The 20,359-nt window shown below is 32.7% G+C and overlaps 1 pseudogene; it reads left to right on the top strand.

Annotated features, from left to right (window-relative positions):
* The first annotated feature begins 17,268 nt into the window (after positions 1-17,268).
* On the top strand, positions 17,269-20,359 carry LOC100800631 (zinc finger protein MAGPIE-like; annotated as a pseudogene).

Raw genomic sequence — 20,359 nt, 5'->3', positions numbered from 1 at the left:
GCTTAGCGTGTTCTAGGTGCTCAACGCGAGGCTTAGCGCCAGCAGGATAATTCAGGAAAGCAGGGCTAATTGAGGGGAAAAAAATGCTAAATTAGGAAAGAATCACTCTTAGCACGTCCCACGCGCTAAGCGCGAGGCGTTACCGTCATACTTGCTCAGCGCGACAAGTGCACTCAACGCGAAGGTTGCGTGAAAACTAAGCTGATCTGCGCCTATAAAAGAAACAGAGAGAAGAAGGAAAAACACACAGAAAATTTAAAAGAATACAATTCCTTATAGAAGGCAAAAGCTAGAAGAAGGAGAATCAATCATTCAGAGTCATCCCTTCCCTCCATTCCCTTTCTTATCTATTCCTCCTTTTACTAAATATTCCCCTCATACAATTGTAAAGCCTCCATGACGATGAGAGACTAAACTCCCTTTTATTGGAAAATTGGTAGCCAACTACTTTTGATGTAATTTTCTCTTCCTATCTATTTAATAATATTACTTTTGCATTATCCTTTCTTGTGCTTAATATTATTGCTTGTGGCTTGATCACCCATTTGCATGGTAAGTTTTAGGCGTAGCATTAGGAAACATTATTTTCTAATAGAATTAGAAAATGATATCTAATATAGAGTCATCATTAGGGATAGGTTGATTTTGTTTAGCCTGTTACACATCTATATTCTTAATGCAATTTACTATCTTATCTTTGCAAAGGGATTTGTGAGAGAAGAGAAATAAATTAGGCTTTTTCATTAGAGGGATCTTGGTTAAAGTATACTAGTAGATGCAGGTGTAAATTATGATAATTATAAATAGAGAAAAATCATTAATATTACATCAATAGTAGCTTTGGTAGGCTAAGTTCCCAACATTCTCATCTTCTGAATTTCCTTCTACAATAATATTGGATTTTCTCATCTTTTATGTTTTTAATTAATTTAAATTCATGTTTAATTCTTTCCCCTATTTATTTTAGTTGAATTGTTTGCCAATTTAAACTACTGTTTTCTTACAACCTTTTCCAAATCTTTTTCTTAGTTAAATATTCATTTACCTAAGTACAAACAAAGTCCCTGTGGATTTGACACTCGGTCTTCCGTTCTAACTTTACTACTTGGGATGAATTGATGCACTTGTCAATCCATCAACAGTATCCTTGGCTTTTTTGGCAATTCCTTTCTTGGAGCTTTCACATGCACTTGCTTTAATAATGTGTAGTACGTACGTGGTGTGCAATACTACGTGGCACTTGTTGTTATGCTTGGTTGGTAAATGTTAGTTAGTTAAACAAATGTACGATAAAATCACAATTGAAAGATGTTATCAATTAATTGTTTTAAATGGTAAAAGCAAATATTGTTAGTTAACAAAATCTCTAACGTTGAAAACAAATTAAGTTTGTTATCAAAATCTCAAATGTTGAAACAAATTATGTTAGTTATAAATAATTAATGATATTCTTTAATTAAATATTTTTAATGAAAAAATTATTTTGAAATAAATTTTAAAATTACAACAACTTCCCACATATTTCAAAATAATAAATTACATTTAATAAATAACAAAAAATTCCTGGGTTAACATGAGGTGTAATGCATCAGATTTGGTATGACAAACTATATGAACCATACCTACACTTATAGGACTTAACACACGATGTAGTTGGTGTAGCAAGCTATATGAACCAAAAAAACTTGGTGTGTGATAGTGGTCTACCCATCACAAGACACCCCCACAGTCTTTGTTGTTATTGCTGTGTTGCGCTATTAGGACATGCACGTGCATGGTATTCATGAGTGCTCTAGAGATCTCACCAAGATCTATTGCAAGCAGACTTACTTGACACTAATATAGGTGATTTCATCAAGTGCATGTTGCAAATCATACACCACCCATAAGGGATATGAAAATCATTAAAAACTTTATAAGATGTAAGGCTTTCTCAAACACTTACAGTTTACTGTAAAGTTGATCCTCTCATTAATGTAGCTCTAACACTTTCTCACACCATAGGAAGGGACTAAAAGGAAATTGATAGAAATCAATTTGAGTGTTAGCAGAACTAACAAATGACTTGTTTTTATCCATATCAACCTTCATCATGGGATCTCCAATCACAAAGGTTGGGTTACCATCACTTGTTTGTTTTCAAGTGCCTTAAGTCCCATTTCCCTTGATGTTTCTAATATCATATTCCTCCCTAAGGGTTTTGTCAAAGGATCTGCTAAGTTTCCTTCTGACTTCACATAATCTATGAAAATTATTCCATCTTTTAGCAACTACTTAACCACATTATGTCTTAGTTGTATATGTCTATTTTTCCCATTGAATTTTTTATTCTTAGCCACAACTATCACTGACTGGGAATCACATTGCATAGATATTGATGGGGTCGGTTTCATTCCCAAAGGAATATTAGTTAGGAAAATTTTCAACCACTCAACCTCACTACCAGCCATTTCTAGAGCAACAAACACCAACTCCTTTGTTGATCTAGCAATAATAGTTTGTCTGGTTGATCTCCAAGCTACCGCACCACCACCAAGAGTAAACAACATGACCACTAGTGGATTTTGTCTCATATGAATAAGAAATCTAGTTAGCATTGCTATATCCTTCAAGTACTGCAGGAAATTCACTATATTCAATACCATAATCCATGATACCTCTCAAATATCTCATGAGTTTAGCAAGTGCATCCCAATGGTCTTGATTAGGACTATGGGTATATATACTCAATTTGCCTACTGCATATGCAATATCAGGTCTAGAAAAGTTCATCAAATGCAATAAGCTCCCAATGATTTGGGCATATTGAGTTTGAGCAATTGGTTCTCCTATATTTTTCTTTAATTGAGAGTTAGCATCATAAGGGATACTCATTAACTTAAAGTCATAATATTTATACTTCCTAAGAAGTTTCTCAACATAATGCTCTTGGGATAGTAATATACTATCTTCATTCCTTATAATTTTAACTCCCAAAATGATACTTGTTTCACCCATGTCTTTCATATCAAATTTAAATACTAAGATTTAGTTATAAAAAATATACCATTGCATGTACCAAAAATAAGCATGTCATCCACATACAAGCATATAATAACATGATCATCATTCACAGACTTTCTATACACGCATCTATTAGCATCATTACTAGAAAAACCATCAACAAGTAAAGTCTCATTAATCTTTGCATGCCATTGTTTAGGCACTTGTTTTAAACCATATAGGGATTTCCAAAGTTTGCACACTTTGTTCTCTTGACCATCCACCACACACTCCTCAGGTTGAGTCATATATATCTCTTCCTCTAAATCACTATTCAAGAAAGTTGTCTTAACATCCATATGATGAATCACTAACTTATGGATTGTAGCTAAGGCTATCAAATTCCTAATGGAGGAAGTACTTGTAACAGGTGCAAAGGTATCAAAAAAAATCTATGTTAGGTTTCTAACTAAACCCTTTAGCAACCAACCTTACCTTGTATTTATCTATAGATCCCTCAGGGTTATACTTCCTTTTAAAGATCCATGAGCATCCAATAGGATTTCCACCCTCAGGTAAATCTACTAAAGTCCATGTATTATTCTTTTTAATAGAATCAATTTCAATCCTTATGGCTTGCTCCCAAAGGTTTGCATCTGAAGAACTAATAAATTTTGAAAAAATTAAGGGATCATCCTCAATAAGATATGTATAAAAGTCATTTCCAAAAGAACCAATCACTTATAGGTTCACTATGGGTTTCAACTAGTTGTTCAAGACTAGAAACGGTACTGGAACTAGTACTAGACCTCAAAGGGAAAACATCCTCAAAGAATTTGGCATTATTAGTCTCCATGAAAGTGTCACACTCAATCATATCACTCTTAAGAACTAGAAACCTATAGTTAGCGCTATGTTCAGCATAACCAATAAACAGGCAATCAGAAGTCTTAGATCCTATTTTTCTTTTCTTTGGATCGAGTAACATCACTTTGGCTAGGCACCCCCACACTCTCAGATATTTCAGGTTTGGTTTATATCCTTTCCATAACTCATAAGGGCTCAAATCTATTTTCTTATGTGAAATTCTATTTTGTAAAAAGCAAGCAGTCAAAAGGACTTCTCCCCAAAGGTTGTTAGGAGCAGAAGAACTAACAAGTAAAACATTCATAATTTCTTTATGGGTTCTATATTTCCTTTCAACTACTCCATTTGACTCGGGTGAAAAAGGTGGGTTTACTTTATGAATTATACCTTCCTTTTCACAAAATTCATTAAACAAAGTGTACTCGCCACTCCTATCGGATCTTAGCCTCTTGATTTTTCCATTCAATTAATTTTCAACTCCAGCTTTATAAGATAAAAACATATCAAACGCTTCATCTTTGTGTCTAATTAGATAAAATTTAGAATATCTAGAGTAATCATCTATAAAGGTTACAAAATAACTCTTACCTCCTCTTGTCATAGTTTGTTTTAAATTAGCAAGATAAAAATGAATTAAGCCTAGCAGTTCAATTTCACGTTGTACAAAAGGACATGATTTCTTAGTTAATTTTGATTCAACACATATTTCACATTTCTTACTTTGTTTATCATGCATATTAATTAAACATAGTCGTTGCAATTTCATAATATGCGTTGGATTAACATGTCCTAATCTAGCATGTCATATATCATAAGAATCAACCAATTAAGCAGAAGAAGATGCATTCTCATTGATCACTTTAGAAACATTGAGTACAAAGAGACCCTGATCACAATAACCCTTTCCCATAAATACATTATTCTTAGCCATAACTATCTTATCAGACTGAAAGGATATCTTTACCCCAACCTTTCCATTGAGTACAAAGAGACCCTGATCACAATAACCCTTTCCCATAAATACATTATTCTTAGCCATAACTATCTTATCAGACTGAAAGGATATCTTTACCCCAACCTTTCCCAACAATGCTACGGAAACAAGATTAACTCTTATAGAGGGAACATGTAGGACATCATTCAATGCCAATGTTTCCTAGATGTGAGCTTGAGAAGAACTTTTCCTTTTCCTTCTCCATCCTCTGCAACAGTATAGGAGGTTAACATACTCTTATTAGCACAAATGTGCCTGGTAGCCCTAGAGTCTACCACCAATTTGTTCACATGGGTGACAACATTCACTTGAGAAATGACTGTAGCAATAATGTCATCTCCTTTAATCAGGTTAGCCCCAGGCTTAAGAGGATTGTTATTTGTCACAACTCTGTACCTACACTGAGGATCAAAATGTCATGGCTTCCCAAAAACAAAATAGGCTCCTTTTTTTCTTGAAAGAAGGATTAGAAGCAGGAACACATGGTAAGATTAGAAGGAGCAACACATGGGTTATTATGTTTGTACTTTTTCTTGTTATTGTGATCAGTTTTGTTGACATACCTCTTATGAAATGGTTTCTCTTGTACCATGTTTGCCTTGGCAGACATTGCTTTGGTCCTTGTTGCAACACTTTCTTTCCTATTTGTATCTTCAATGATAATGTGGGTGATAAGGTCTGACAGTGACATTTGTTTGTGCTTGTGCTTTAACTGTTGTTTGTAGTTTGTCCAGGACTCTAACAGCTTCTCAATCAAGAGTTCAGAAATAAACTCATCTTCAGTCTTCAGGTCTCTTAGTAGCTTGTGGTATTCGTTGATTTGTACCTTGATGTCTTTTTCGTTGTTCATGGTCCACCGATAGTAGTTAGCGATGATGAATCTTTGTCTAACCACATCCTCGGCAATGTAAATGAGTATGAGAGAGTCCCATATCTCTCTGGATTCCTTGTAGGAGCAGTAGACATCAAAAAGATCATTAGACAAGGAACTTAACAAAGTGTGATGACATACCTTATTGGCCTGAACCCATTGTTGAAGTTGACTGGCATCAGCAGTGACATCAGGTTTGGGAATGGAAAGAGTGAAGAAAACTCCATGCATGTCCAACAAGGTATGAACACGTTCCTGCTAGCGACGAAAGTTTTGGCCAGTGAAGATCTCAACTTTTGAGACGTTAGGAAGCGGCTTGACAAAGGTTGTAGTTGGTGGTATGGGGTTGGAAGCGTCGACATTGTTGATAGGTTTTGCGGCTTTAGCCATGATCTATGATGGAAGCTTGCTTGTGGGGCTTCTATGGAGGCTGGATCTTTGAGCTTCAATGAGGTCCTTTAATGGTGATTTTCCACCATGGAGATGCAGCGGAAGACAAAGGAGAAGAGATGAGAGGAGGCGCCATCCACTAGGGAATAAGCCATGGAAGAAGGAGCTTCACCACCAAGATGAGCCTTGGATAAGAAGCTTGGAGAGGATGCTTCAATGGAGGAAAAGAAAGAGGGAGAGAAAGAGGGAGAGAAAGAGAGAGGGGGGAGCACGAAATTGAAGGAAGAAAAAGGGAGAGAAGTTGAACTTTGAGTTGTGTCTCACAAGACTCTCATTCATCAAAGTTACAACAAGTGTTATACATGCTTCTATTTATAGACTAGGTAGCTTCCTTGAGAAGCTTCTTTGAGAAAACTTTCTTGAGAAGCTAGAGCTTAGCTACACACACCCCTCTCATAACTAAGCTCACCTCCTTGAGAAGCTTTCTTAAGAAGATTCCTAAAGAAGCTAGAGCTTAGCTACACATACCTCTCTAATAGCTAAGCTCACCTCCTTGAGATGAGAAGCTAGAACTTAACTACACACCCCCTATAATAGCTAGGCTCACCCCCATGACAAAAAACATGAAAATACAAAAAAAAATCCTTACTACAAAGACTACTCAAAATGCCCCGAAATACAAGGCTAAAACCCTATACTACTAGAATGGCCAAAATACAAGGCCCAAACGAAGGAAAAACCTATTCTAATATTTACAAAGATAAGCAGGCTCATACTTAGTCCATGGGCTCGAAATCTACCCTAAGGCTCATGAGAACCCTAAGGCCTTCCCTTGGATCTCTAGCCCAATCTACTTGGAGTCTTCTACCCAATGCCCTTGCGGGATAGGATTGCATCAATCTACACCTTTTTGATTGTTGTTGTTGAAGTAAAAAATCACGAATGCGGTTGAACTTCCTAAGGCGTGACAATCACTGACCTAAAAGGTTTATCTATGGTGTCTTACGCAAACCTCCCAAGATACAACATGAATGTCTTAACGGAGCTAAGGTTACAAAACTCACAAAGATAACCAATCCAGGAATAAAGAGGGATAGAGATTAATTGAAACAAAGAAGAAGAACAAATAATAATAATAATAATAATAATAATAATAATATGATCAAAGCAAGTTGCTCGAGTAAGCACCCATATTTTTTTTTATTTCTTGAAAACAAAAATACCAAAGGAATATGATTAATGTGCATGGTGCAATACTACATGACACATGTTATGCTTGGTTGGTGAGTGTTAGTTAGTTAGGCAAATATACAGTAAAATTACAATTGAAATAATTATCAAAATCTCCAATTTTTGAAACAAACTATGTTAGTTATAAATAATTTATAATATTTTTTAATTAAATCTTTTTTTAATGATTTACCATACAATAGCACAACAACAGGAAAAGGAAGAAGGAGCATCGTTGTGGCTTTGAGTCATGTTGGATGTTATATATATATATATATTAAATATTACATTTGATAATAATGTATCAATGAATAGCCTCCAACGCTCCAACATAGTGGTAAAGCACGCTCGTGGGTTCGAGTCATGCTGGGTTGCTTCTTTTTTTCCGGTAACCCAGTATACAATGACATTGTTTGTACTTATACTAGTTTAAGGTGGGTTGGTTCCTAGCACCTCAGGCAATAATTTCCTGTCTTGATATAATATGGTAATTTTTCTCCAGGTCAAGGGGTGATCTTATGCCAAATAATGACCTCCATCAACACTTATTACTTGGGCTAATTTAGAGTTGAGTTTGTGGCTATGACGGTTCTGTTACGGCACGTGTTGATTTTGTGGTCAATACGCTATTTCCCTTCGGGCTCATGGATAATGATATCTCGCCTTTGCCAGCGAGTGTTTGCTGGAGCCTCGGTCTTCCGTTCCTGGCGGGGGAGCCTCCCCCACCGGAGTTGGGGCTCCTCGAGACTGCTCCTAACTTGAAATTAATTAATATATATATCTCCAATAGTTATTATGTTTCAAAGTCCATACGTTTTTCATGTTATTAGGAATGTCATGGGATAATTGTTAACAAGATCAATTGTCCCAATGTTGATTGATAGTTCATCAGGAAGAGCTTTAATTTGTTGCAAACTAATAAATATGGATAGAAATTTCTCCTTTATAGTTCAACGCGAAAAAACTTTTCGATCCTCGATCAAGAGACAAGATCCAAGTATGAGGGCGATTTGCATACATATATTGTCTTCAAAATGTCCACCAAAGCATCTTGAGAGTTGATCTGCGGTCCTACTAGTATGGTAATGAGTGTTAATTGACAATTACAAGAACAATAAGCAGGTCCGAGCGAATCTAGTGATTAGTGATTACATTCAGGGTTAAAGGTGAAGCATGCAATTTTAACATGTTTGAATTTGGTCAAATTACCATCAACACAATCTATGAGACCTCTTATAGACAAGTACAACCTTTTATTGAACTATCCTAAATCATGATAATTAGAGACCTAGAGAGTTTTGAATAAAGTTGAGTGCCACTGTGTTTAAGAATATAAGTGCATGATTGCTGTTGCTATCATTTCAAGGGTTTAATTTGTAACAATGATAAGTTTTGGAGAGTTGGAAGCTCAAACGTTAGCATCGGAGGTAGCAGTGGTATCCATATTGAAAATGGATAAGAAAAATGTATGTGAAGCAAATAATCTCTTATTAACATGTCATGAGTCAAGAATACCAAAAGCTTAAGCTTCATGTTAGATAAAAAAAACGATTTTATATTACCTATTCTATTATGTATAACCAAAAAATATTATCCGCCTAAAATTTAATACTTTATTTATTTGTTAATTACATTCAATTTATTTGCATCAACGATTTTTACATGCATGCTATTCACGAATATGATGCTTGTTTCATTGGAATTCTCAACATATATTTTACATTAGAATCGATGGAATTTAATTCAGTTAATTGAACAAGAAATATAAATTATTATAAATTTTTAATATCTGTTTTTATTCTTACATGTAAAAAAAATATTTCATAGGATATTACATTGATTCAAATGACAAGATTAATTAGCATTTGTAGACTCTAATCTGTTTCTGTTTCTGTTACAATATAATATTCTTTATGCACATTTATTTTTTACCAAACCCCCCTTTACTGTCGCTCTACTTTCTTCAAAAAAAGAAAATGTGCCCTACTAGTTTTTTGAAACGCCACCATCAATTTATATAGACAGCAAGGTAGATAACAAATATCACTTTTTATATACATTCACTTTTATTTCTTTGGGGGCCAATTAATGTTACGTACAATTTCATTGGTACAAGGAGGGCGTTTTGGAAAATCTGTCTTTTTGCTCCTTTCCCATCCAAATTTGCCAATTATTCAAGGACCTAATAAAGGACAATCCCCTGTTGATTTCTTCTTGTATTAAACTTTGTTCTTTTTTTCCATAGTGGAACTTCACTATTTATGCTCTCATATAATTCTTGATCTTGAACTTCCCGGAAGACACAGAAAGAAGATAGATAGTGACCTTGTTTGCCATATAATACAACTTGACATAGATTTTCATGACTAAATAATTTCTGGTTTGGGCATTATTTGGTGTCTCTCCCTCTTGCACTCTCTTTACATATATACATGGTCCCTACCACCTCTATAAAAGGGAATAATTAATTAATAGATAATTAAGGCCTCCTTGATTCACCTTAATATATTGAAAAGAAAAGAGAAAGAAAGTCTAGTGCAAGGTTTAGTTTTGCTGTCTGTGGCCCGGCTAAGAAAGCGAATATAATCCTCTTAATTAATATTAGGTTACATGCATGGCAATATCATAATTGTTAGATTGAGATTATAGACTTATAGTGGTGGTCAATTTCATATCCATAAGGACACAGTGCTTGCCTCTTCAGCCTCTAAGCGTGTTCAGAGACACATATCCAATTGACAATCCTATCACATATATAATTGACTGCTGTTAAGTAAATTATCTCTTATTAATTACTTGTATTAAATTTGGTGGGGGCATAAAGAAGATTTAATTTCCATAGAATCACGCTTGTTTCTTGTTGATAGAAATCTAACCATAAGTGATAACGACTTCATTTTAAATTGATCTCCCGTAAAATAGTACGTGCTTTTCCAATGTTGACCATAAAGTTATCAATCATACACAGCCCACCTTATAGCACTCAATTAATACACCAGAGAGACAGAGAGAGCTAGAGAATAATGCGTGATATATATACTCTGTGTTTGTTTTTCAATCAAAAACAAAATACGCTAATTAATCTTATATTTAATTCTTATTTGGAGATATAATGTTAATTTAATGGGTGGAGAAAGATGAAAGAAAAAGGAAAAAAGATGTAATGGGTTCAAATTTCTAAAATTGACTTTTTTAACAAAATTATAAGAAACTAACATTTAGTGAGAAAAAATAATTTTTTTTTATCCACTATTTTGTTTGTAAAGTAGGTAGTGCATACATCAGGATAGTTATCCAATGATTCCAATTAGATTGACACGAAAGAAACTATCAATCATATGCAAAATAATTACATATTATTAAAAACGAAAAAAAAAAAATAAACCAAGATAGCAATAATAGACATGGGGGCCAAACCAAACCCATAATCAACAACAACAACTGGGAAGACGAAACCTCTCCTTAAATAAAGGATCCTTAATACAACAAGATGAACTATCCCACGAATTAAGACCTTGCTCTTAAATTCTATAATTAACTAGAATGTGTTTGGATTGAGAAATTTAAAATTCTGAAAAATTTTAAATTATAAGAATTTTAAATATTTTAATTGAAATTCTTTTATTTTTAAAATGTTGTATTTGGATAAAAAAAGTTAAAATTATGAGGGTGAAAAAAAAGAAGATATGATTGATGTGCTAGTTATACGTGTTTCTCTACGTTTTCAGGCCCGATCGATGTTCTACCATCTCAGACGATGTTTCTTGAAGAAGACGGTAAGAAGAGAATTTCAATTTCTCACTTTTTAGAAGGAAATTGAAATTCCAAATTTTTAGTTGTTAAAAATTCTGTTTTAAAATTCCATAATTTTAAATTCTTTACAAAAAAAATTCAAACAATGAATTCTAGATTACAGAAATTCAAATTCTCTGATAAATTACTTTTTTCATTTAAAATTCTCTATCCAAACATACTCTTATATATGAGATACCACGAAGCACATCAAGCCAGTGAGCGAGATACTCTATTAAACCAGCGATTCCTCCAATGCCAAGGAACCAAGAGAGGATGCTTGAATGCTTAATTAAAGCACCAGAGAAGAATCACATTCTAACCAGAATGTCTTCAACCTTTGTTGTAAGCTAACTCAATCGCAATGATGTCTCCCATGATCTCAGCATCAAGCGAGTAAGAAACTCCCAAACACTGCAAAAAACCACTTAAAAAAGAACCACGATGATCTCGAAAAATGTCACCACACAGGAAGCCATTCCAGGGGCTCTACGAGCAACACCATCAATGTTTCTTTTACACCATTATCCACTACTGAGGCGTACACACAATAGGAAAAAAACCTATATTATCAAGGTTAGTGTTGGATGAATTCCATGGCTGACTAATCTGTGTGAACGCAGGAGTGTTTGTGTCCTAAGGCATGTCTAAGGATATGATTGTTTCCCTATCTTTTTAAGAAAATATGTTTTTATTAAAATTAAAATTAAAATGTTTAAATAATAATAATAATAATAATAATAATAATAATAATATCTATTTTTTTGAAAAAATTCAAAAAACTATTTTAAAACTTCTCATAATTAATAATTAAAAATTAATTACGTATATAATAAGATTTTAAATACCAACATTATTTTAAATTCAAGATTAATTTCATAGTCGATCTAAAAAGACAAAACAAATAACAATATATCAAAGTTATACTATAAAATAAGAGGTTCTAATTATTGTGGTTACAGAAATAAAAACCACACAATAATTACAATAAATTGTAAATTATATGATAAAAATATAAATTAATTCTAAAAACTTAGTGAATAATAATTTAATGATAATTTTACCATTAAAAATGTTACGATAACATTAAAATATAGGCATTTAAAACTTTTAATTATATAATTTCTTAAAATTAAAATTGATTAATAGAATATTTTACTTTTAAGTTATAAATTTATTTTACGTATTGTTTTAAGAAAATTAAATATTAATTGAAAAACATAATGATCAAAATATAATGATCAAATGGTCATCTCTTGAGTAGGAATGTAAATTTGACATGTGGCAAGAAAACAATGAATATTAAACAAGTTATCCTACACTGTAGATGTTCTAGAAAATTATATTTTATTACACAGAAGAATACTACTTTTGAAATAATAGTATATTTAACACTTTATTTGGAAAATAAACTCTATTTGAAAATAAGAATAAAAATTTTTCTCTGTTATTTGCTTAACGTCGATGATTTTAGGTTGAAAAAGAAATAAGAAAAATTAATAAGTTTGAAATCCTAATCGATCTGCAAAAAGAATAGTCTATTACAAACAAAATGGCAAAATTGAAAATGCATAAAATAAAATATTAATATTTCTTACAAACAAGAACACTACTTTTGAAATAGTAGTATATGTAATACTTATTTGTGATGGTTGGAATTTTCTGTCATTTGAAAAAATAAATTCCATTCGAAATAAGAATAAGAATTTTTTCTGCTATTTGCTCAACGTCGATGATTTTAGGTTCATAAGGAATAAAAAAAATATCCAGTGTCAAATCCTATTAGAAATGAAAAGGGATTTAATGGGCTAAGATACAAAAATTGTAAAAATTGACCACAAAAACAAAAGCCCATTATAAATACACAAAAAGGTAATTAAACAAAATATTAATATTTCTTGTGAATGGTGAATTTTGTTTTTTAGTGGGTTTCGGATAGTAGAAGGTTATAGATTTATCTTTAAACTCACTTTTAAACAAAATAATTTTTGTTAAACCACGTTTTCTATATTAAGTTTGCCGAAGCACATTAAAAAAATCCATAAGTAATGGACAATGAATTATAATATATTTGGAAAAATAGTACATTTGAAAATGTAAAACAAAATTACGAAGCTTTGATCTGTTTCATTGTTATTCTAATGAGGAAACCTACTGATGCAATAATGCATTATAAAGAAACCAAGCATATCTCTCGAAAAGTGAAGTACAAAATTTGCAAATGCAAAAGAATATTCATGTGCTGCCTTATTTTCCCCTGTAAAGTTGGTTGGCTAAAAACACAATAAGATCTTCTGCCATCTTGACATGTGTATAGAAAATGACCTAAAATTAAAATAAAAATAAAGGAAAAGGAGAAATATTAACGAAAATAATTATCAATTGAGCAACATAAAAAGGCACATATTCTCCAGCTTTTGATAAGCAAAAGCATGTGAGTTCCTGTACAGGAATCCTAGATCTAACAGCACCAGTCAATTATTCCAATTTAATTAAGCTAAGTCTAACACGTTGAATTTTTGCACTTTACAAGATTACCCCTTCTAGCTTCTAATTGCATATAACCTTATGTTATGTGTTTTAGTTTAAATGTTAAAAGTGAGTGATATTCATAATAAACATTCGGATGATATAGCTTGATTTAAAATTGGAGCAGCCTAGAAATCGAATTGCTTAACTCATCATAAACTATATCTTCTTGTTGTTGTGATCTATAAACTATGTCTTTGTGAATGAAAAAAATGACAAAAATTTAGTTGCATTCAAATACATGCAAGCCTTGTTTACTTAGATTTCACAATCAATTTTAATAGTTTTTCCAAAAAGGACAAAAGTAAGAAATTAACAAACATAGCCTTGTTGACAACAATTTGCTTTCCCTAAATCTCCTTCTGTTTTCAAAATATGGCTACTGTTTCTAATTAACTATCTTAAGGGAGAAAGAGAGAGAAGGAGGTTATTAATTTGTGAGGGGGACCCTGTGGAGTTTGAATATAGGAATCTCACGAGGCCTTGAAAGTTGGAGCCTTTGGGTGAAGTGTTGGAGGGGCTAGAGAATATTCTAGTGCCACCACAGTTCAACAACAAAAATCCAAAGATTTGTATTAAACAATGCTGCAAAAGAAAAACATCATTAGATTATGATTAAGGATGAGGAAAATTAATAGTTAAAGTCAGCCCACAAGGAGACGACTGCTCAAACTTCCAAAAATTCACTGCCTTTGTCAGCTGGCTGTCTCCTTTCCGTTTTTATAGTAACTTCGTATTCTTTTCCCCCCCTCTTTTGGACCAGCTAGTATATTCGTATTAACTTAAGCCCTATCAAGTAATTAATGCCTCTAATAGCAACGGCCATATTTACTGAAATGTAGGATAAAATATGTTTTTCAGTATCTACAAACATAATTAAATGAAATTTATATAGTTTTCTAATTCTTTTATTAGTTTCAATCTTTATAAATAATATTATTTTAAATAGTCTCCATTAGTAATTATTAATATATAATTAAATTGACATTCATAAAAACATATTACATCATGCGATACCTCGTAATAATTAGACGTGATATAATTAAATACATCTAAAGCTACATGCTACCTCATAATAATTAGACCCGATATGGTTAATTACATGTGAAGTTACCAAGAAGTTGTAACTTAGAGTAATTTGAAAATTTAAAAATATATGAAGACCAAAATTAAAAAAAAAAAAGAATCAGATGATCAAAACTAAAGTTAACTATATAAAAATTCAAAAAAATAATAAATTTAGTAAACTAAATTTATTTACTAAATGATGATATATTTTTTTATTCCGAAAATACAGTTCAATTAAATTTAAATACTTATATCCAATAGAAAATTAAAAAAATAACATAGCGTCGAGTGTAAGCAAACTGCCCCCTCGATCTTTTTTCTTCCTTTTATGGTGGTATCATGGTTGACGATAGTGGAGAAGACTTTTGTTTCATTCATACCTCCTCTGGTAATCTTATAGTAGTATATACCTTATTAATAAATTAATTTAAAAAGGTAGATGCAGCTTTATTTACCAACCAATTAATTTGTTCTCTCTTCTCTCTCTCTCTCTCAATTTTATCACTAAAAATAACATCATTTTTGCGTTTTAAACCATTACACTACCCTCAGGTTAAAACATTTCCAGCTAATTGTCAAACCTTTATTTAAAAGAAAAAGAAAGTGTACGTTAAAGATGCTGAGAAAAAGCTAAAAAGTATAAAATATCTACCATCCAAAAATTTGCAAGAAGAAAAGGTAATAATAAGGTTCGCTATATATTTTTTTCCAGCTAAAATATTAATAGCCAAATCAACGTCTTCGTGGACCTTCAGTTCATGTTAAGAAATTAATTAATTAGTAAAATATATGCTTCAGTGCTTTTTTTTTTTTTTGCGGGATATATGCTTCGCTGCTTGGTTACATCACACAATGATGTGATGATAGTAATAGACTAATAGTTGATGATAAAAATACTAAATAAGCGATAGAGTAACAGTCAACAATAATAAGAATTAAGAACACAGAAACGTACAACTATAGAAAACCATTAATAACACTAGAAATTCAGTTCATGTGAGACATGGTCATGTTATCATCTGGACGATTATTCCCTTTTCTGTGTTTCTTTCGTCGTTTCCTTTGGAATTTTCCCTTCTCTATCTTCAGAGTTTGAAGAGTGCATGGACACACGTGCATGGCTGTTTTCTAGGAAGAGTTCAAAACGCGAACTGATCATAGAGCTAGCTGTTCGATGTTTAAGATGGAAAATTTGCTGTTTCTCTTTGCTTTCAATACTGTGGAAAGCAATGGCATGTTACGATATTTTGGTATCTATGATATCAATCTTCATCGATAAATGACGTGCACTTTCTCTTTGACTAGGTTCAAAAGACTCAATATTTTGCCTTTTGTGGAACACCAACGTTAAAATAAAAGAAAGGTCTTTGTGACTGGGTAGGCTTCTCTTTCCATGATTTTTCTCTTTAGGATAGAAATAGGACTTGCCTTTGATTTAAATTAAATAGCTGCGGTAGTTAGGGTAATTCAAGTTGTCATTGGAACAATTTGTTTGAATTTATTTATTAAAATAAATACTTATTTTAATAAAATAAGTAGCTTTCTATTTTTAACATAATCAGTTAGTACTTTTTAGCAACTAGTTTTATATATAGAGGCATGATTTTGTAACCTCACATATGTAAACCATGAGTATGACCAAGGTAATTACTTACTATAAGTCTAAAAACTAACGAAAACTCTTAATTTGTTGAAGAAGAAAATTTTGGATTTGAGAAAAAAGGTTCAAATAAATGTGTAATTTTTACATCTTATAAAGGGTGTAAATTTTGATGAATAAATAAAACAAAAATAGATACTTAGATGACAGCTAATTTTCTTTGCTTGGTTTTCTTTTTTCATTTCAATATGGAAATTGATGAATTATTTTTTTGTGTACAAAAGAATGAGAAACGTATATTATGAAACAAAAATTTGCAAGGTAAATGATATTAAAAGAAAAAAATAATTTTTTTTTCTCAAACCCACAATTTTTTTTCGTCAGTATATATATATATATATATATATATATATACACATCAGTATTAATATAGCCTTATAATAGTTTTATTTTTATTAGACAAAAGTTATATTAATAATTAATACTATTTTTTAATAAATGAGATTTGTTTTAGTGAGTTGTTTAAAAAAAAGAAGCTCAAAGATACCTACCTTTACCAAAAAGAAAAGTTTGAAAACTAGTGAAACATAAATTTGGAATGATTTGGATGGGAAGCTTTGATGGTTACATGTACACAACTAAAGCGATGAAATACCATATATGTTGCTTCAATTTGTTTGAGCTTCCTAACTAATTGAGCATTACTATACCGCAGCACATACACTTTTGCTTCCATTACACACGTATAGTAACAGCATAGGGATTTCTTACTATAAAATAAACAAACCAGCTACCGGAAAAGGTTATTGGATGAGAAAGGATTAAAATACTAAAGAAAATATAACACAACAACAATTATGGGATAATCATTCCAAATGGAGATTAACTTTCTTCCGACCTCATCATATGTGTCATCATACCCTTTGCTTCACTTCTCCCTTTCTTTGCCCCCTCCTTTATCTCTCTCTTTCCTCTTTAACTTTTCACTGCCTCTCACGGCATCTTGAGTTTATTTTATTTTATTCCACCTAAAAAGTAGATAATTTAATCAACTGAAACATTAGAGAGATCCCATCTTGCATATATCAGTTTGTGCTGTTTAGGGTTGGAGGCATATATAATTAACAAGGCCACTAATACTTCTTCCCTCACTGAACTCTTTGTGTGAGTTTCTTATTGAAAATTGAGTCATACTTAGAATCCGAGACACAGTTTTGAAGATGCTAAGAAACATGGATGAAGGAGAAATCATGACAAATATTGCTTTCCCTCAGAACTTAACTGCTTCCGCTGCATCCAGTGATCACAACAATCCTCCTCCTTCTTTGAAGAGGAAAAGAAACCTCCCAGGAAACCCAGGCATGCTTGTTTCTTTCATCTTAGCCTCTCTATTTTCTCTTCATCAATATCTCTTATATGGAGTATATAGCTTTATTATACTTAGGTATCACTACTAGAAAAATTAAAAATAGTAATGAAATAATTTATATGTAACTTGTAGAAAAATTATCACTCAATTTTTTTGACTAATTAGTATTAGTAATGAAAAAGCAATTGTTGTCACTAAATTTTGTCATAAATTCTTTGATTTTTTTTTTGTAGTGTATATTCAAAGCTAACTTCTCATCAGGAGAAAAGAAAAAAGTTACACAAATGATTTAATATGTGAATCTTTTTTCTATTTGCACAGATCCTGAAGCACAAGTCATAGCCTTATCACCAAAGACCCTGATGGCTACAAACAGGTTCTTGTGTGAAACTTGTGGGAAGGGTTTCCAGAGGGATCAAAATCTCCAACTTCATAGACGTGGACACAACCTTCCATGGAAGCTTAAGCAGAGGACGGGAAAGGAAGCAAGAAAAAGGGTTTATGTGTGCCCTGAGAAGAGTTGTGTCCACCATGACCCTTCAAGGGCTCTTGGAGACTTAACTGGGATAAAGAAACACTTTTGCAGAAAGCACGGTGAGAAGAAGTGGAAGTGCGAGAAGTGCTCGAAGCGTTATGCTGTGCAGTCAGATTGGAAGGCACATTCCAAGACCTGTGGCACCAGAGAATACAAATGTGACTGTGGAACTATCTTTTCAAGGTAACTAAATTAACCTAGTAATCTGAATTTGCTCATTCCATTTGTCGTTCGCACATGAATATATATTTATTTTTTTTACTAAATGATTCGAAATTTTTTGATGAATATGTCACAATTAATTACTCTTTTTTCTTGTAAAGCTGAGAGATACACGGTTAAAAAAAAACAACTCTCTCTATTTTCAAGTCAGAGTTCAAACAAAGGACTTAAAGAAGCGAGTGCCACACAAGTTTATGATAAGCCTTTTTGGGAACCTTAGCCCTAAACGAAAAAAGCTCTTAGTTTGGAATTATCCTATACTAGTTACCTATTACTTGGCAATATATAGTTTGAGGTTATAACCCCTATGGGCTAGATATTAGTATCGTACAAGTCATAATGTCTTAGTCGTGATATCATGTTACTCATGTTTGGACTTTTGTTGAGCTAATGTTAGAGGCATACGTTTGTCTTCACTTTAGTACGAATAATAATGTATTAAAATCCAAAAGTAACAACTTGTTACCAAGAAGCAAATAAACTATTTGACTGATTACGAAGAGGGAAACAAACATATTTGAAGTAAGTCTTATTATGTCTACATGAATTTCAATGCACCAAAATGGAGAAGCAACATTTTATTACTATAAATTATAAATTATACATTACATGACCTTTGAGTGCTTGTTTAATTTTTTTCGACAAATAATCTAGCAACTAAATAATTTACTTTGTTATTTACTACGAGTGATTGTTAAACAGATAAACAAACACACATAATTTAGACTTCTTAAATGTATATATGTTTCTTTAGATTATTGTTAAGATTATTATTATTATTTTGCTAATGGTTTATCAATACTTATGGGTGATCGAGCAGGAGAGATAGCTTCATCACACACAGGGCCTTCTGTGATGCATTGGCAGAAGAAACAGCTAGGGTAAATGCAGCATCAGACATAAACACCTCCTTAGGGGGCAACATTGGTTACAACATAATGGGAACATCCCTAGGCCCTAACATGGCAACCCATTTCCCCTCAATTTTCAAGCCAATTTCAAGCACTGATGAAACAAGTAACCAAACATCTAGGGGACTACCCCTTTGGATGGGTCAAACATCTTCTCAGGCTCAAGAAACAATGGTCAACACAAATTTTCGTGAGATTCATCAACTTGGTTCTGCCACAAGCTCATCAGGAACAATGTATGGTGGCAACTCAATTCTCCAATACTCAAATCTTCCACCTTCCAATAACTATCAACTAAGTTGGGTGTTTGGAACTAAAATTTCCAATAGCAGTAACAACCAAGAGTTAACAACTAACACTACTACTACTACTTCACTTCCTATTGGAAACTCAAGTGTTCCTTCCTTGTATTGTTCCCAACACCAACCTCAACAAACATGTTCATCAGCAAACATGTCAGCCACAGCTTTGTTGCAAAAAGCTGCTCAAATTGGAGCAACCTCAAGTGACCCTTCATGGCTTGGGAGCTTAGGTTTGAAATGTGGCAACAGCCAAGGTCAAGATGGGAACAATAACAAGTATAGTGACATGTACGGATCAAGCTTGGTGCTAACCACTCTTGGGAGTGAAGCAGATAACTCTGCATGTGAATTGTCCCAAATGCACCCTCACAAACGAAGACACGTGCTCAATGAAGAAAGTGGAGGGGGGCAGACTAGAGATTTCCTTGGTGTTGGTGTGCAGAACCATTTGCCACACTTCATCAATCAAGGGGTGGACTTGATTTGAAAATATATGTATTCAATGGAAAATGATTTTTTCCACACTCATTTGAGAATGTAGACTTTGGAAGGAGGACCAAGAGAGTGATAATAATGTCATGAAGAAAAGGAAAAATGGGATAGAGACATATGTAAGTAACTTAAGTGTAAAATTGAGTGTGAAAAAATATCAAGTTGGTATTTAATTGTTAAGTTTAAATTAAATATCTTGCTTTTA

Source organism: Glycine max, chromosome 12 (assembly GCF_000004515.6).
Source record: "Glycine max cultivar Williams 82 chromosome 12, Glycine_max_v4.0, whole genome shotgun sequence".
Lineage (NCBI taxonomy): Eukaryota > Viridiplantae > Streptophyta > Magnoliopsida > Fabales > Fabaceae > Glycine > Glycine max.
The sequence above is the reverse complement of the archived record's forward strand: the minus strand, read 5'-3'. Positions and strand labels throughout refer to the sequence as shown.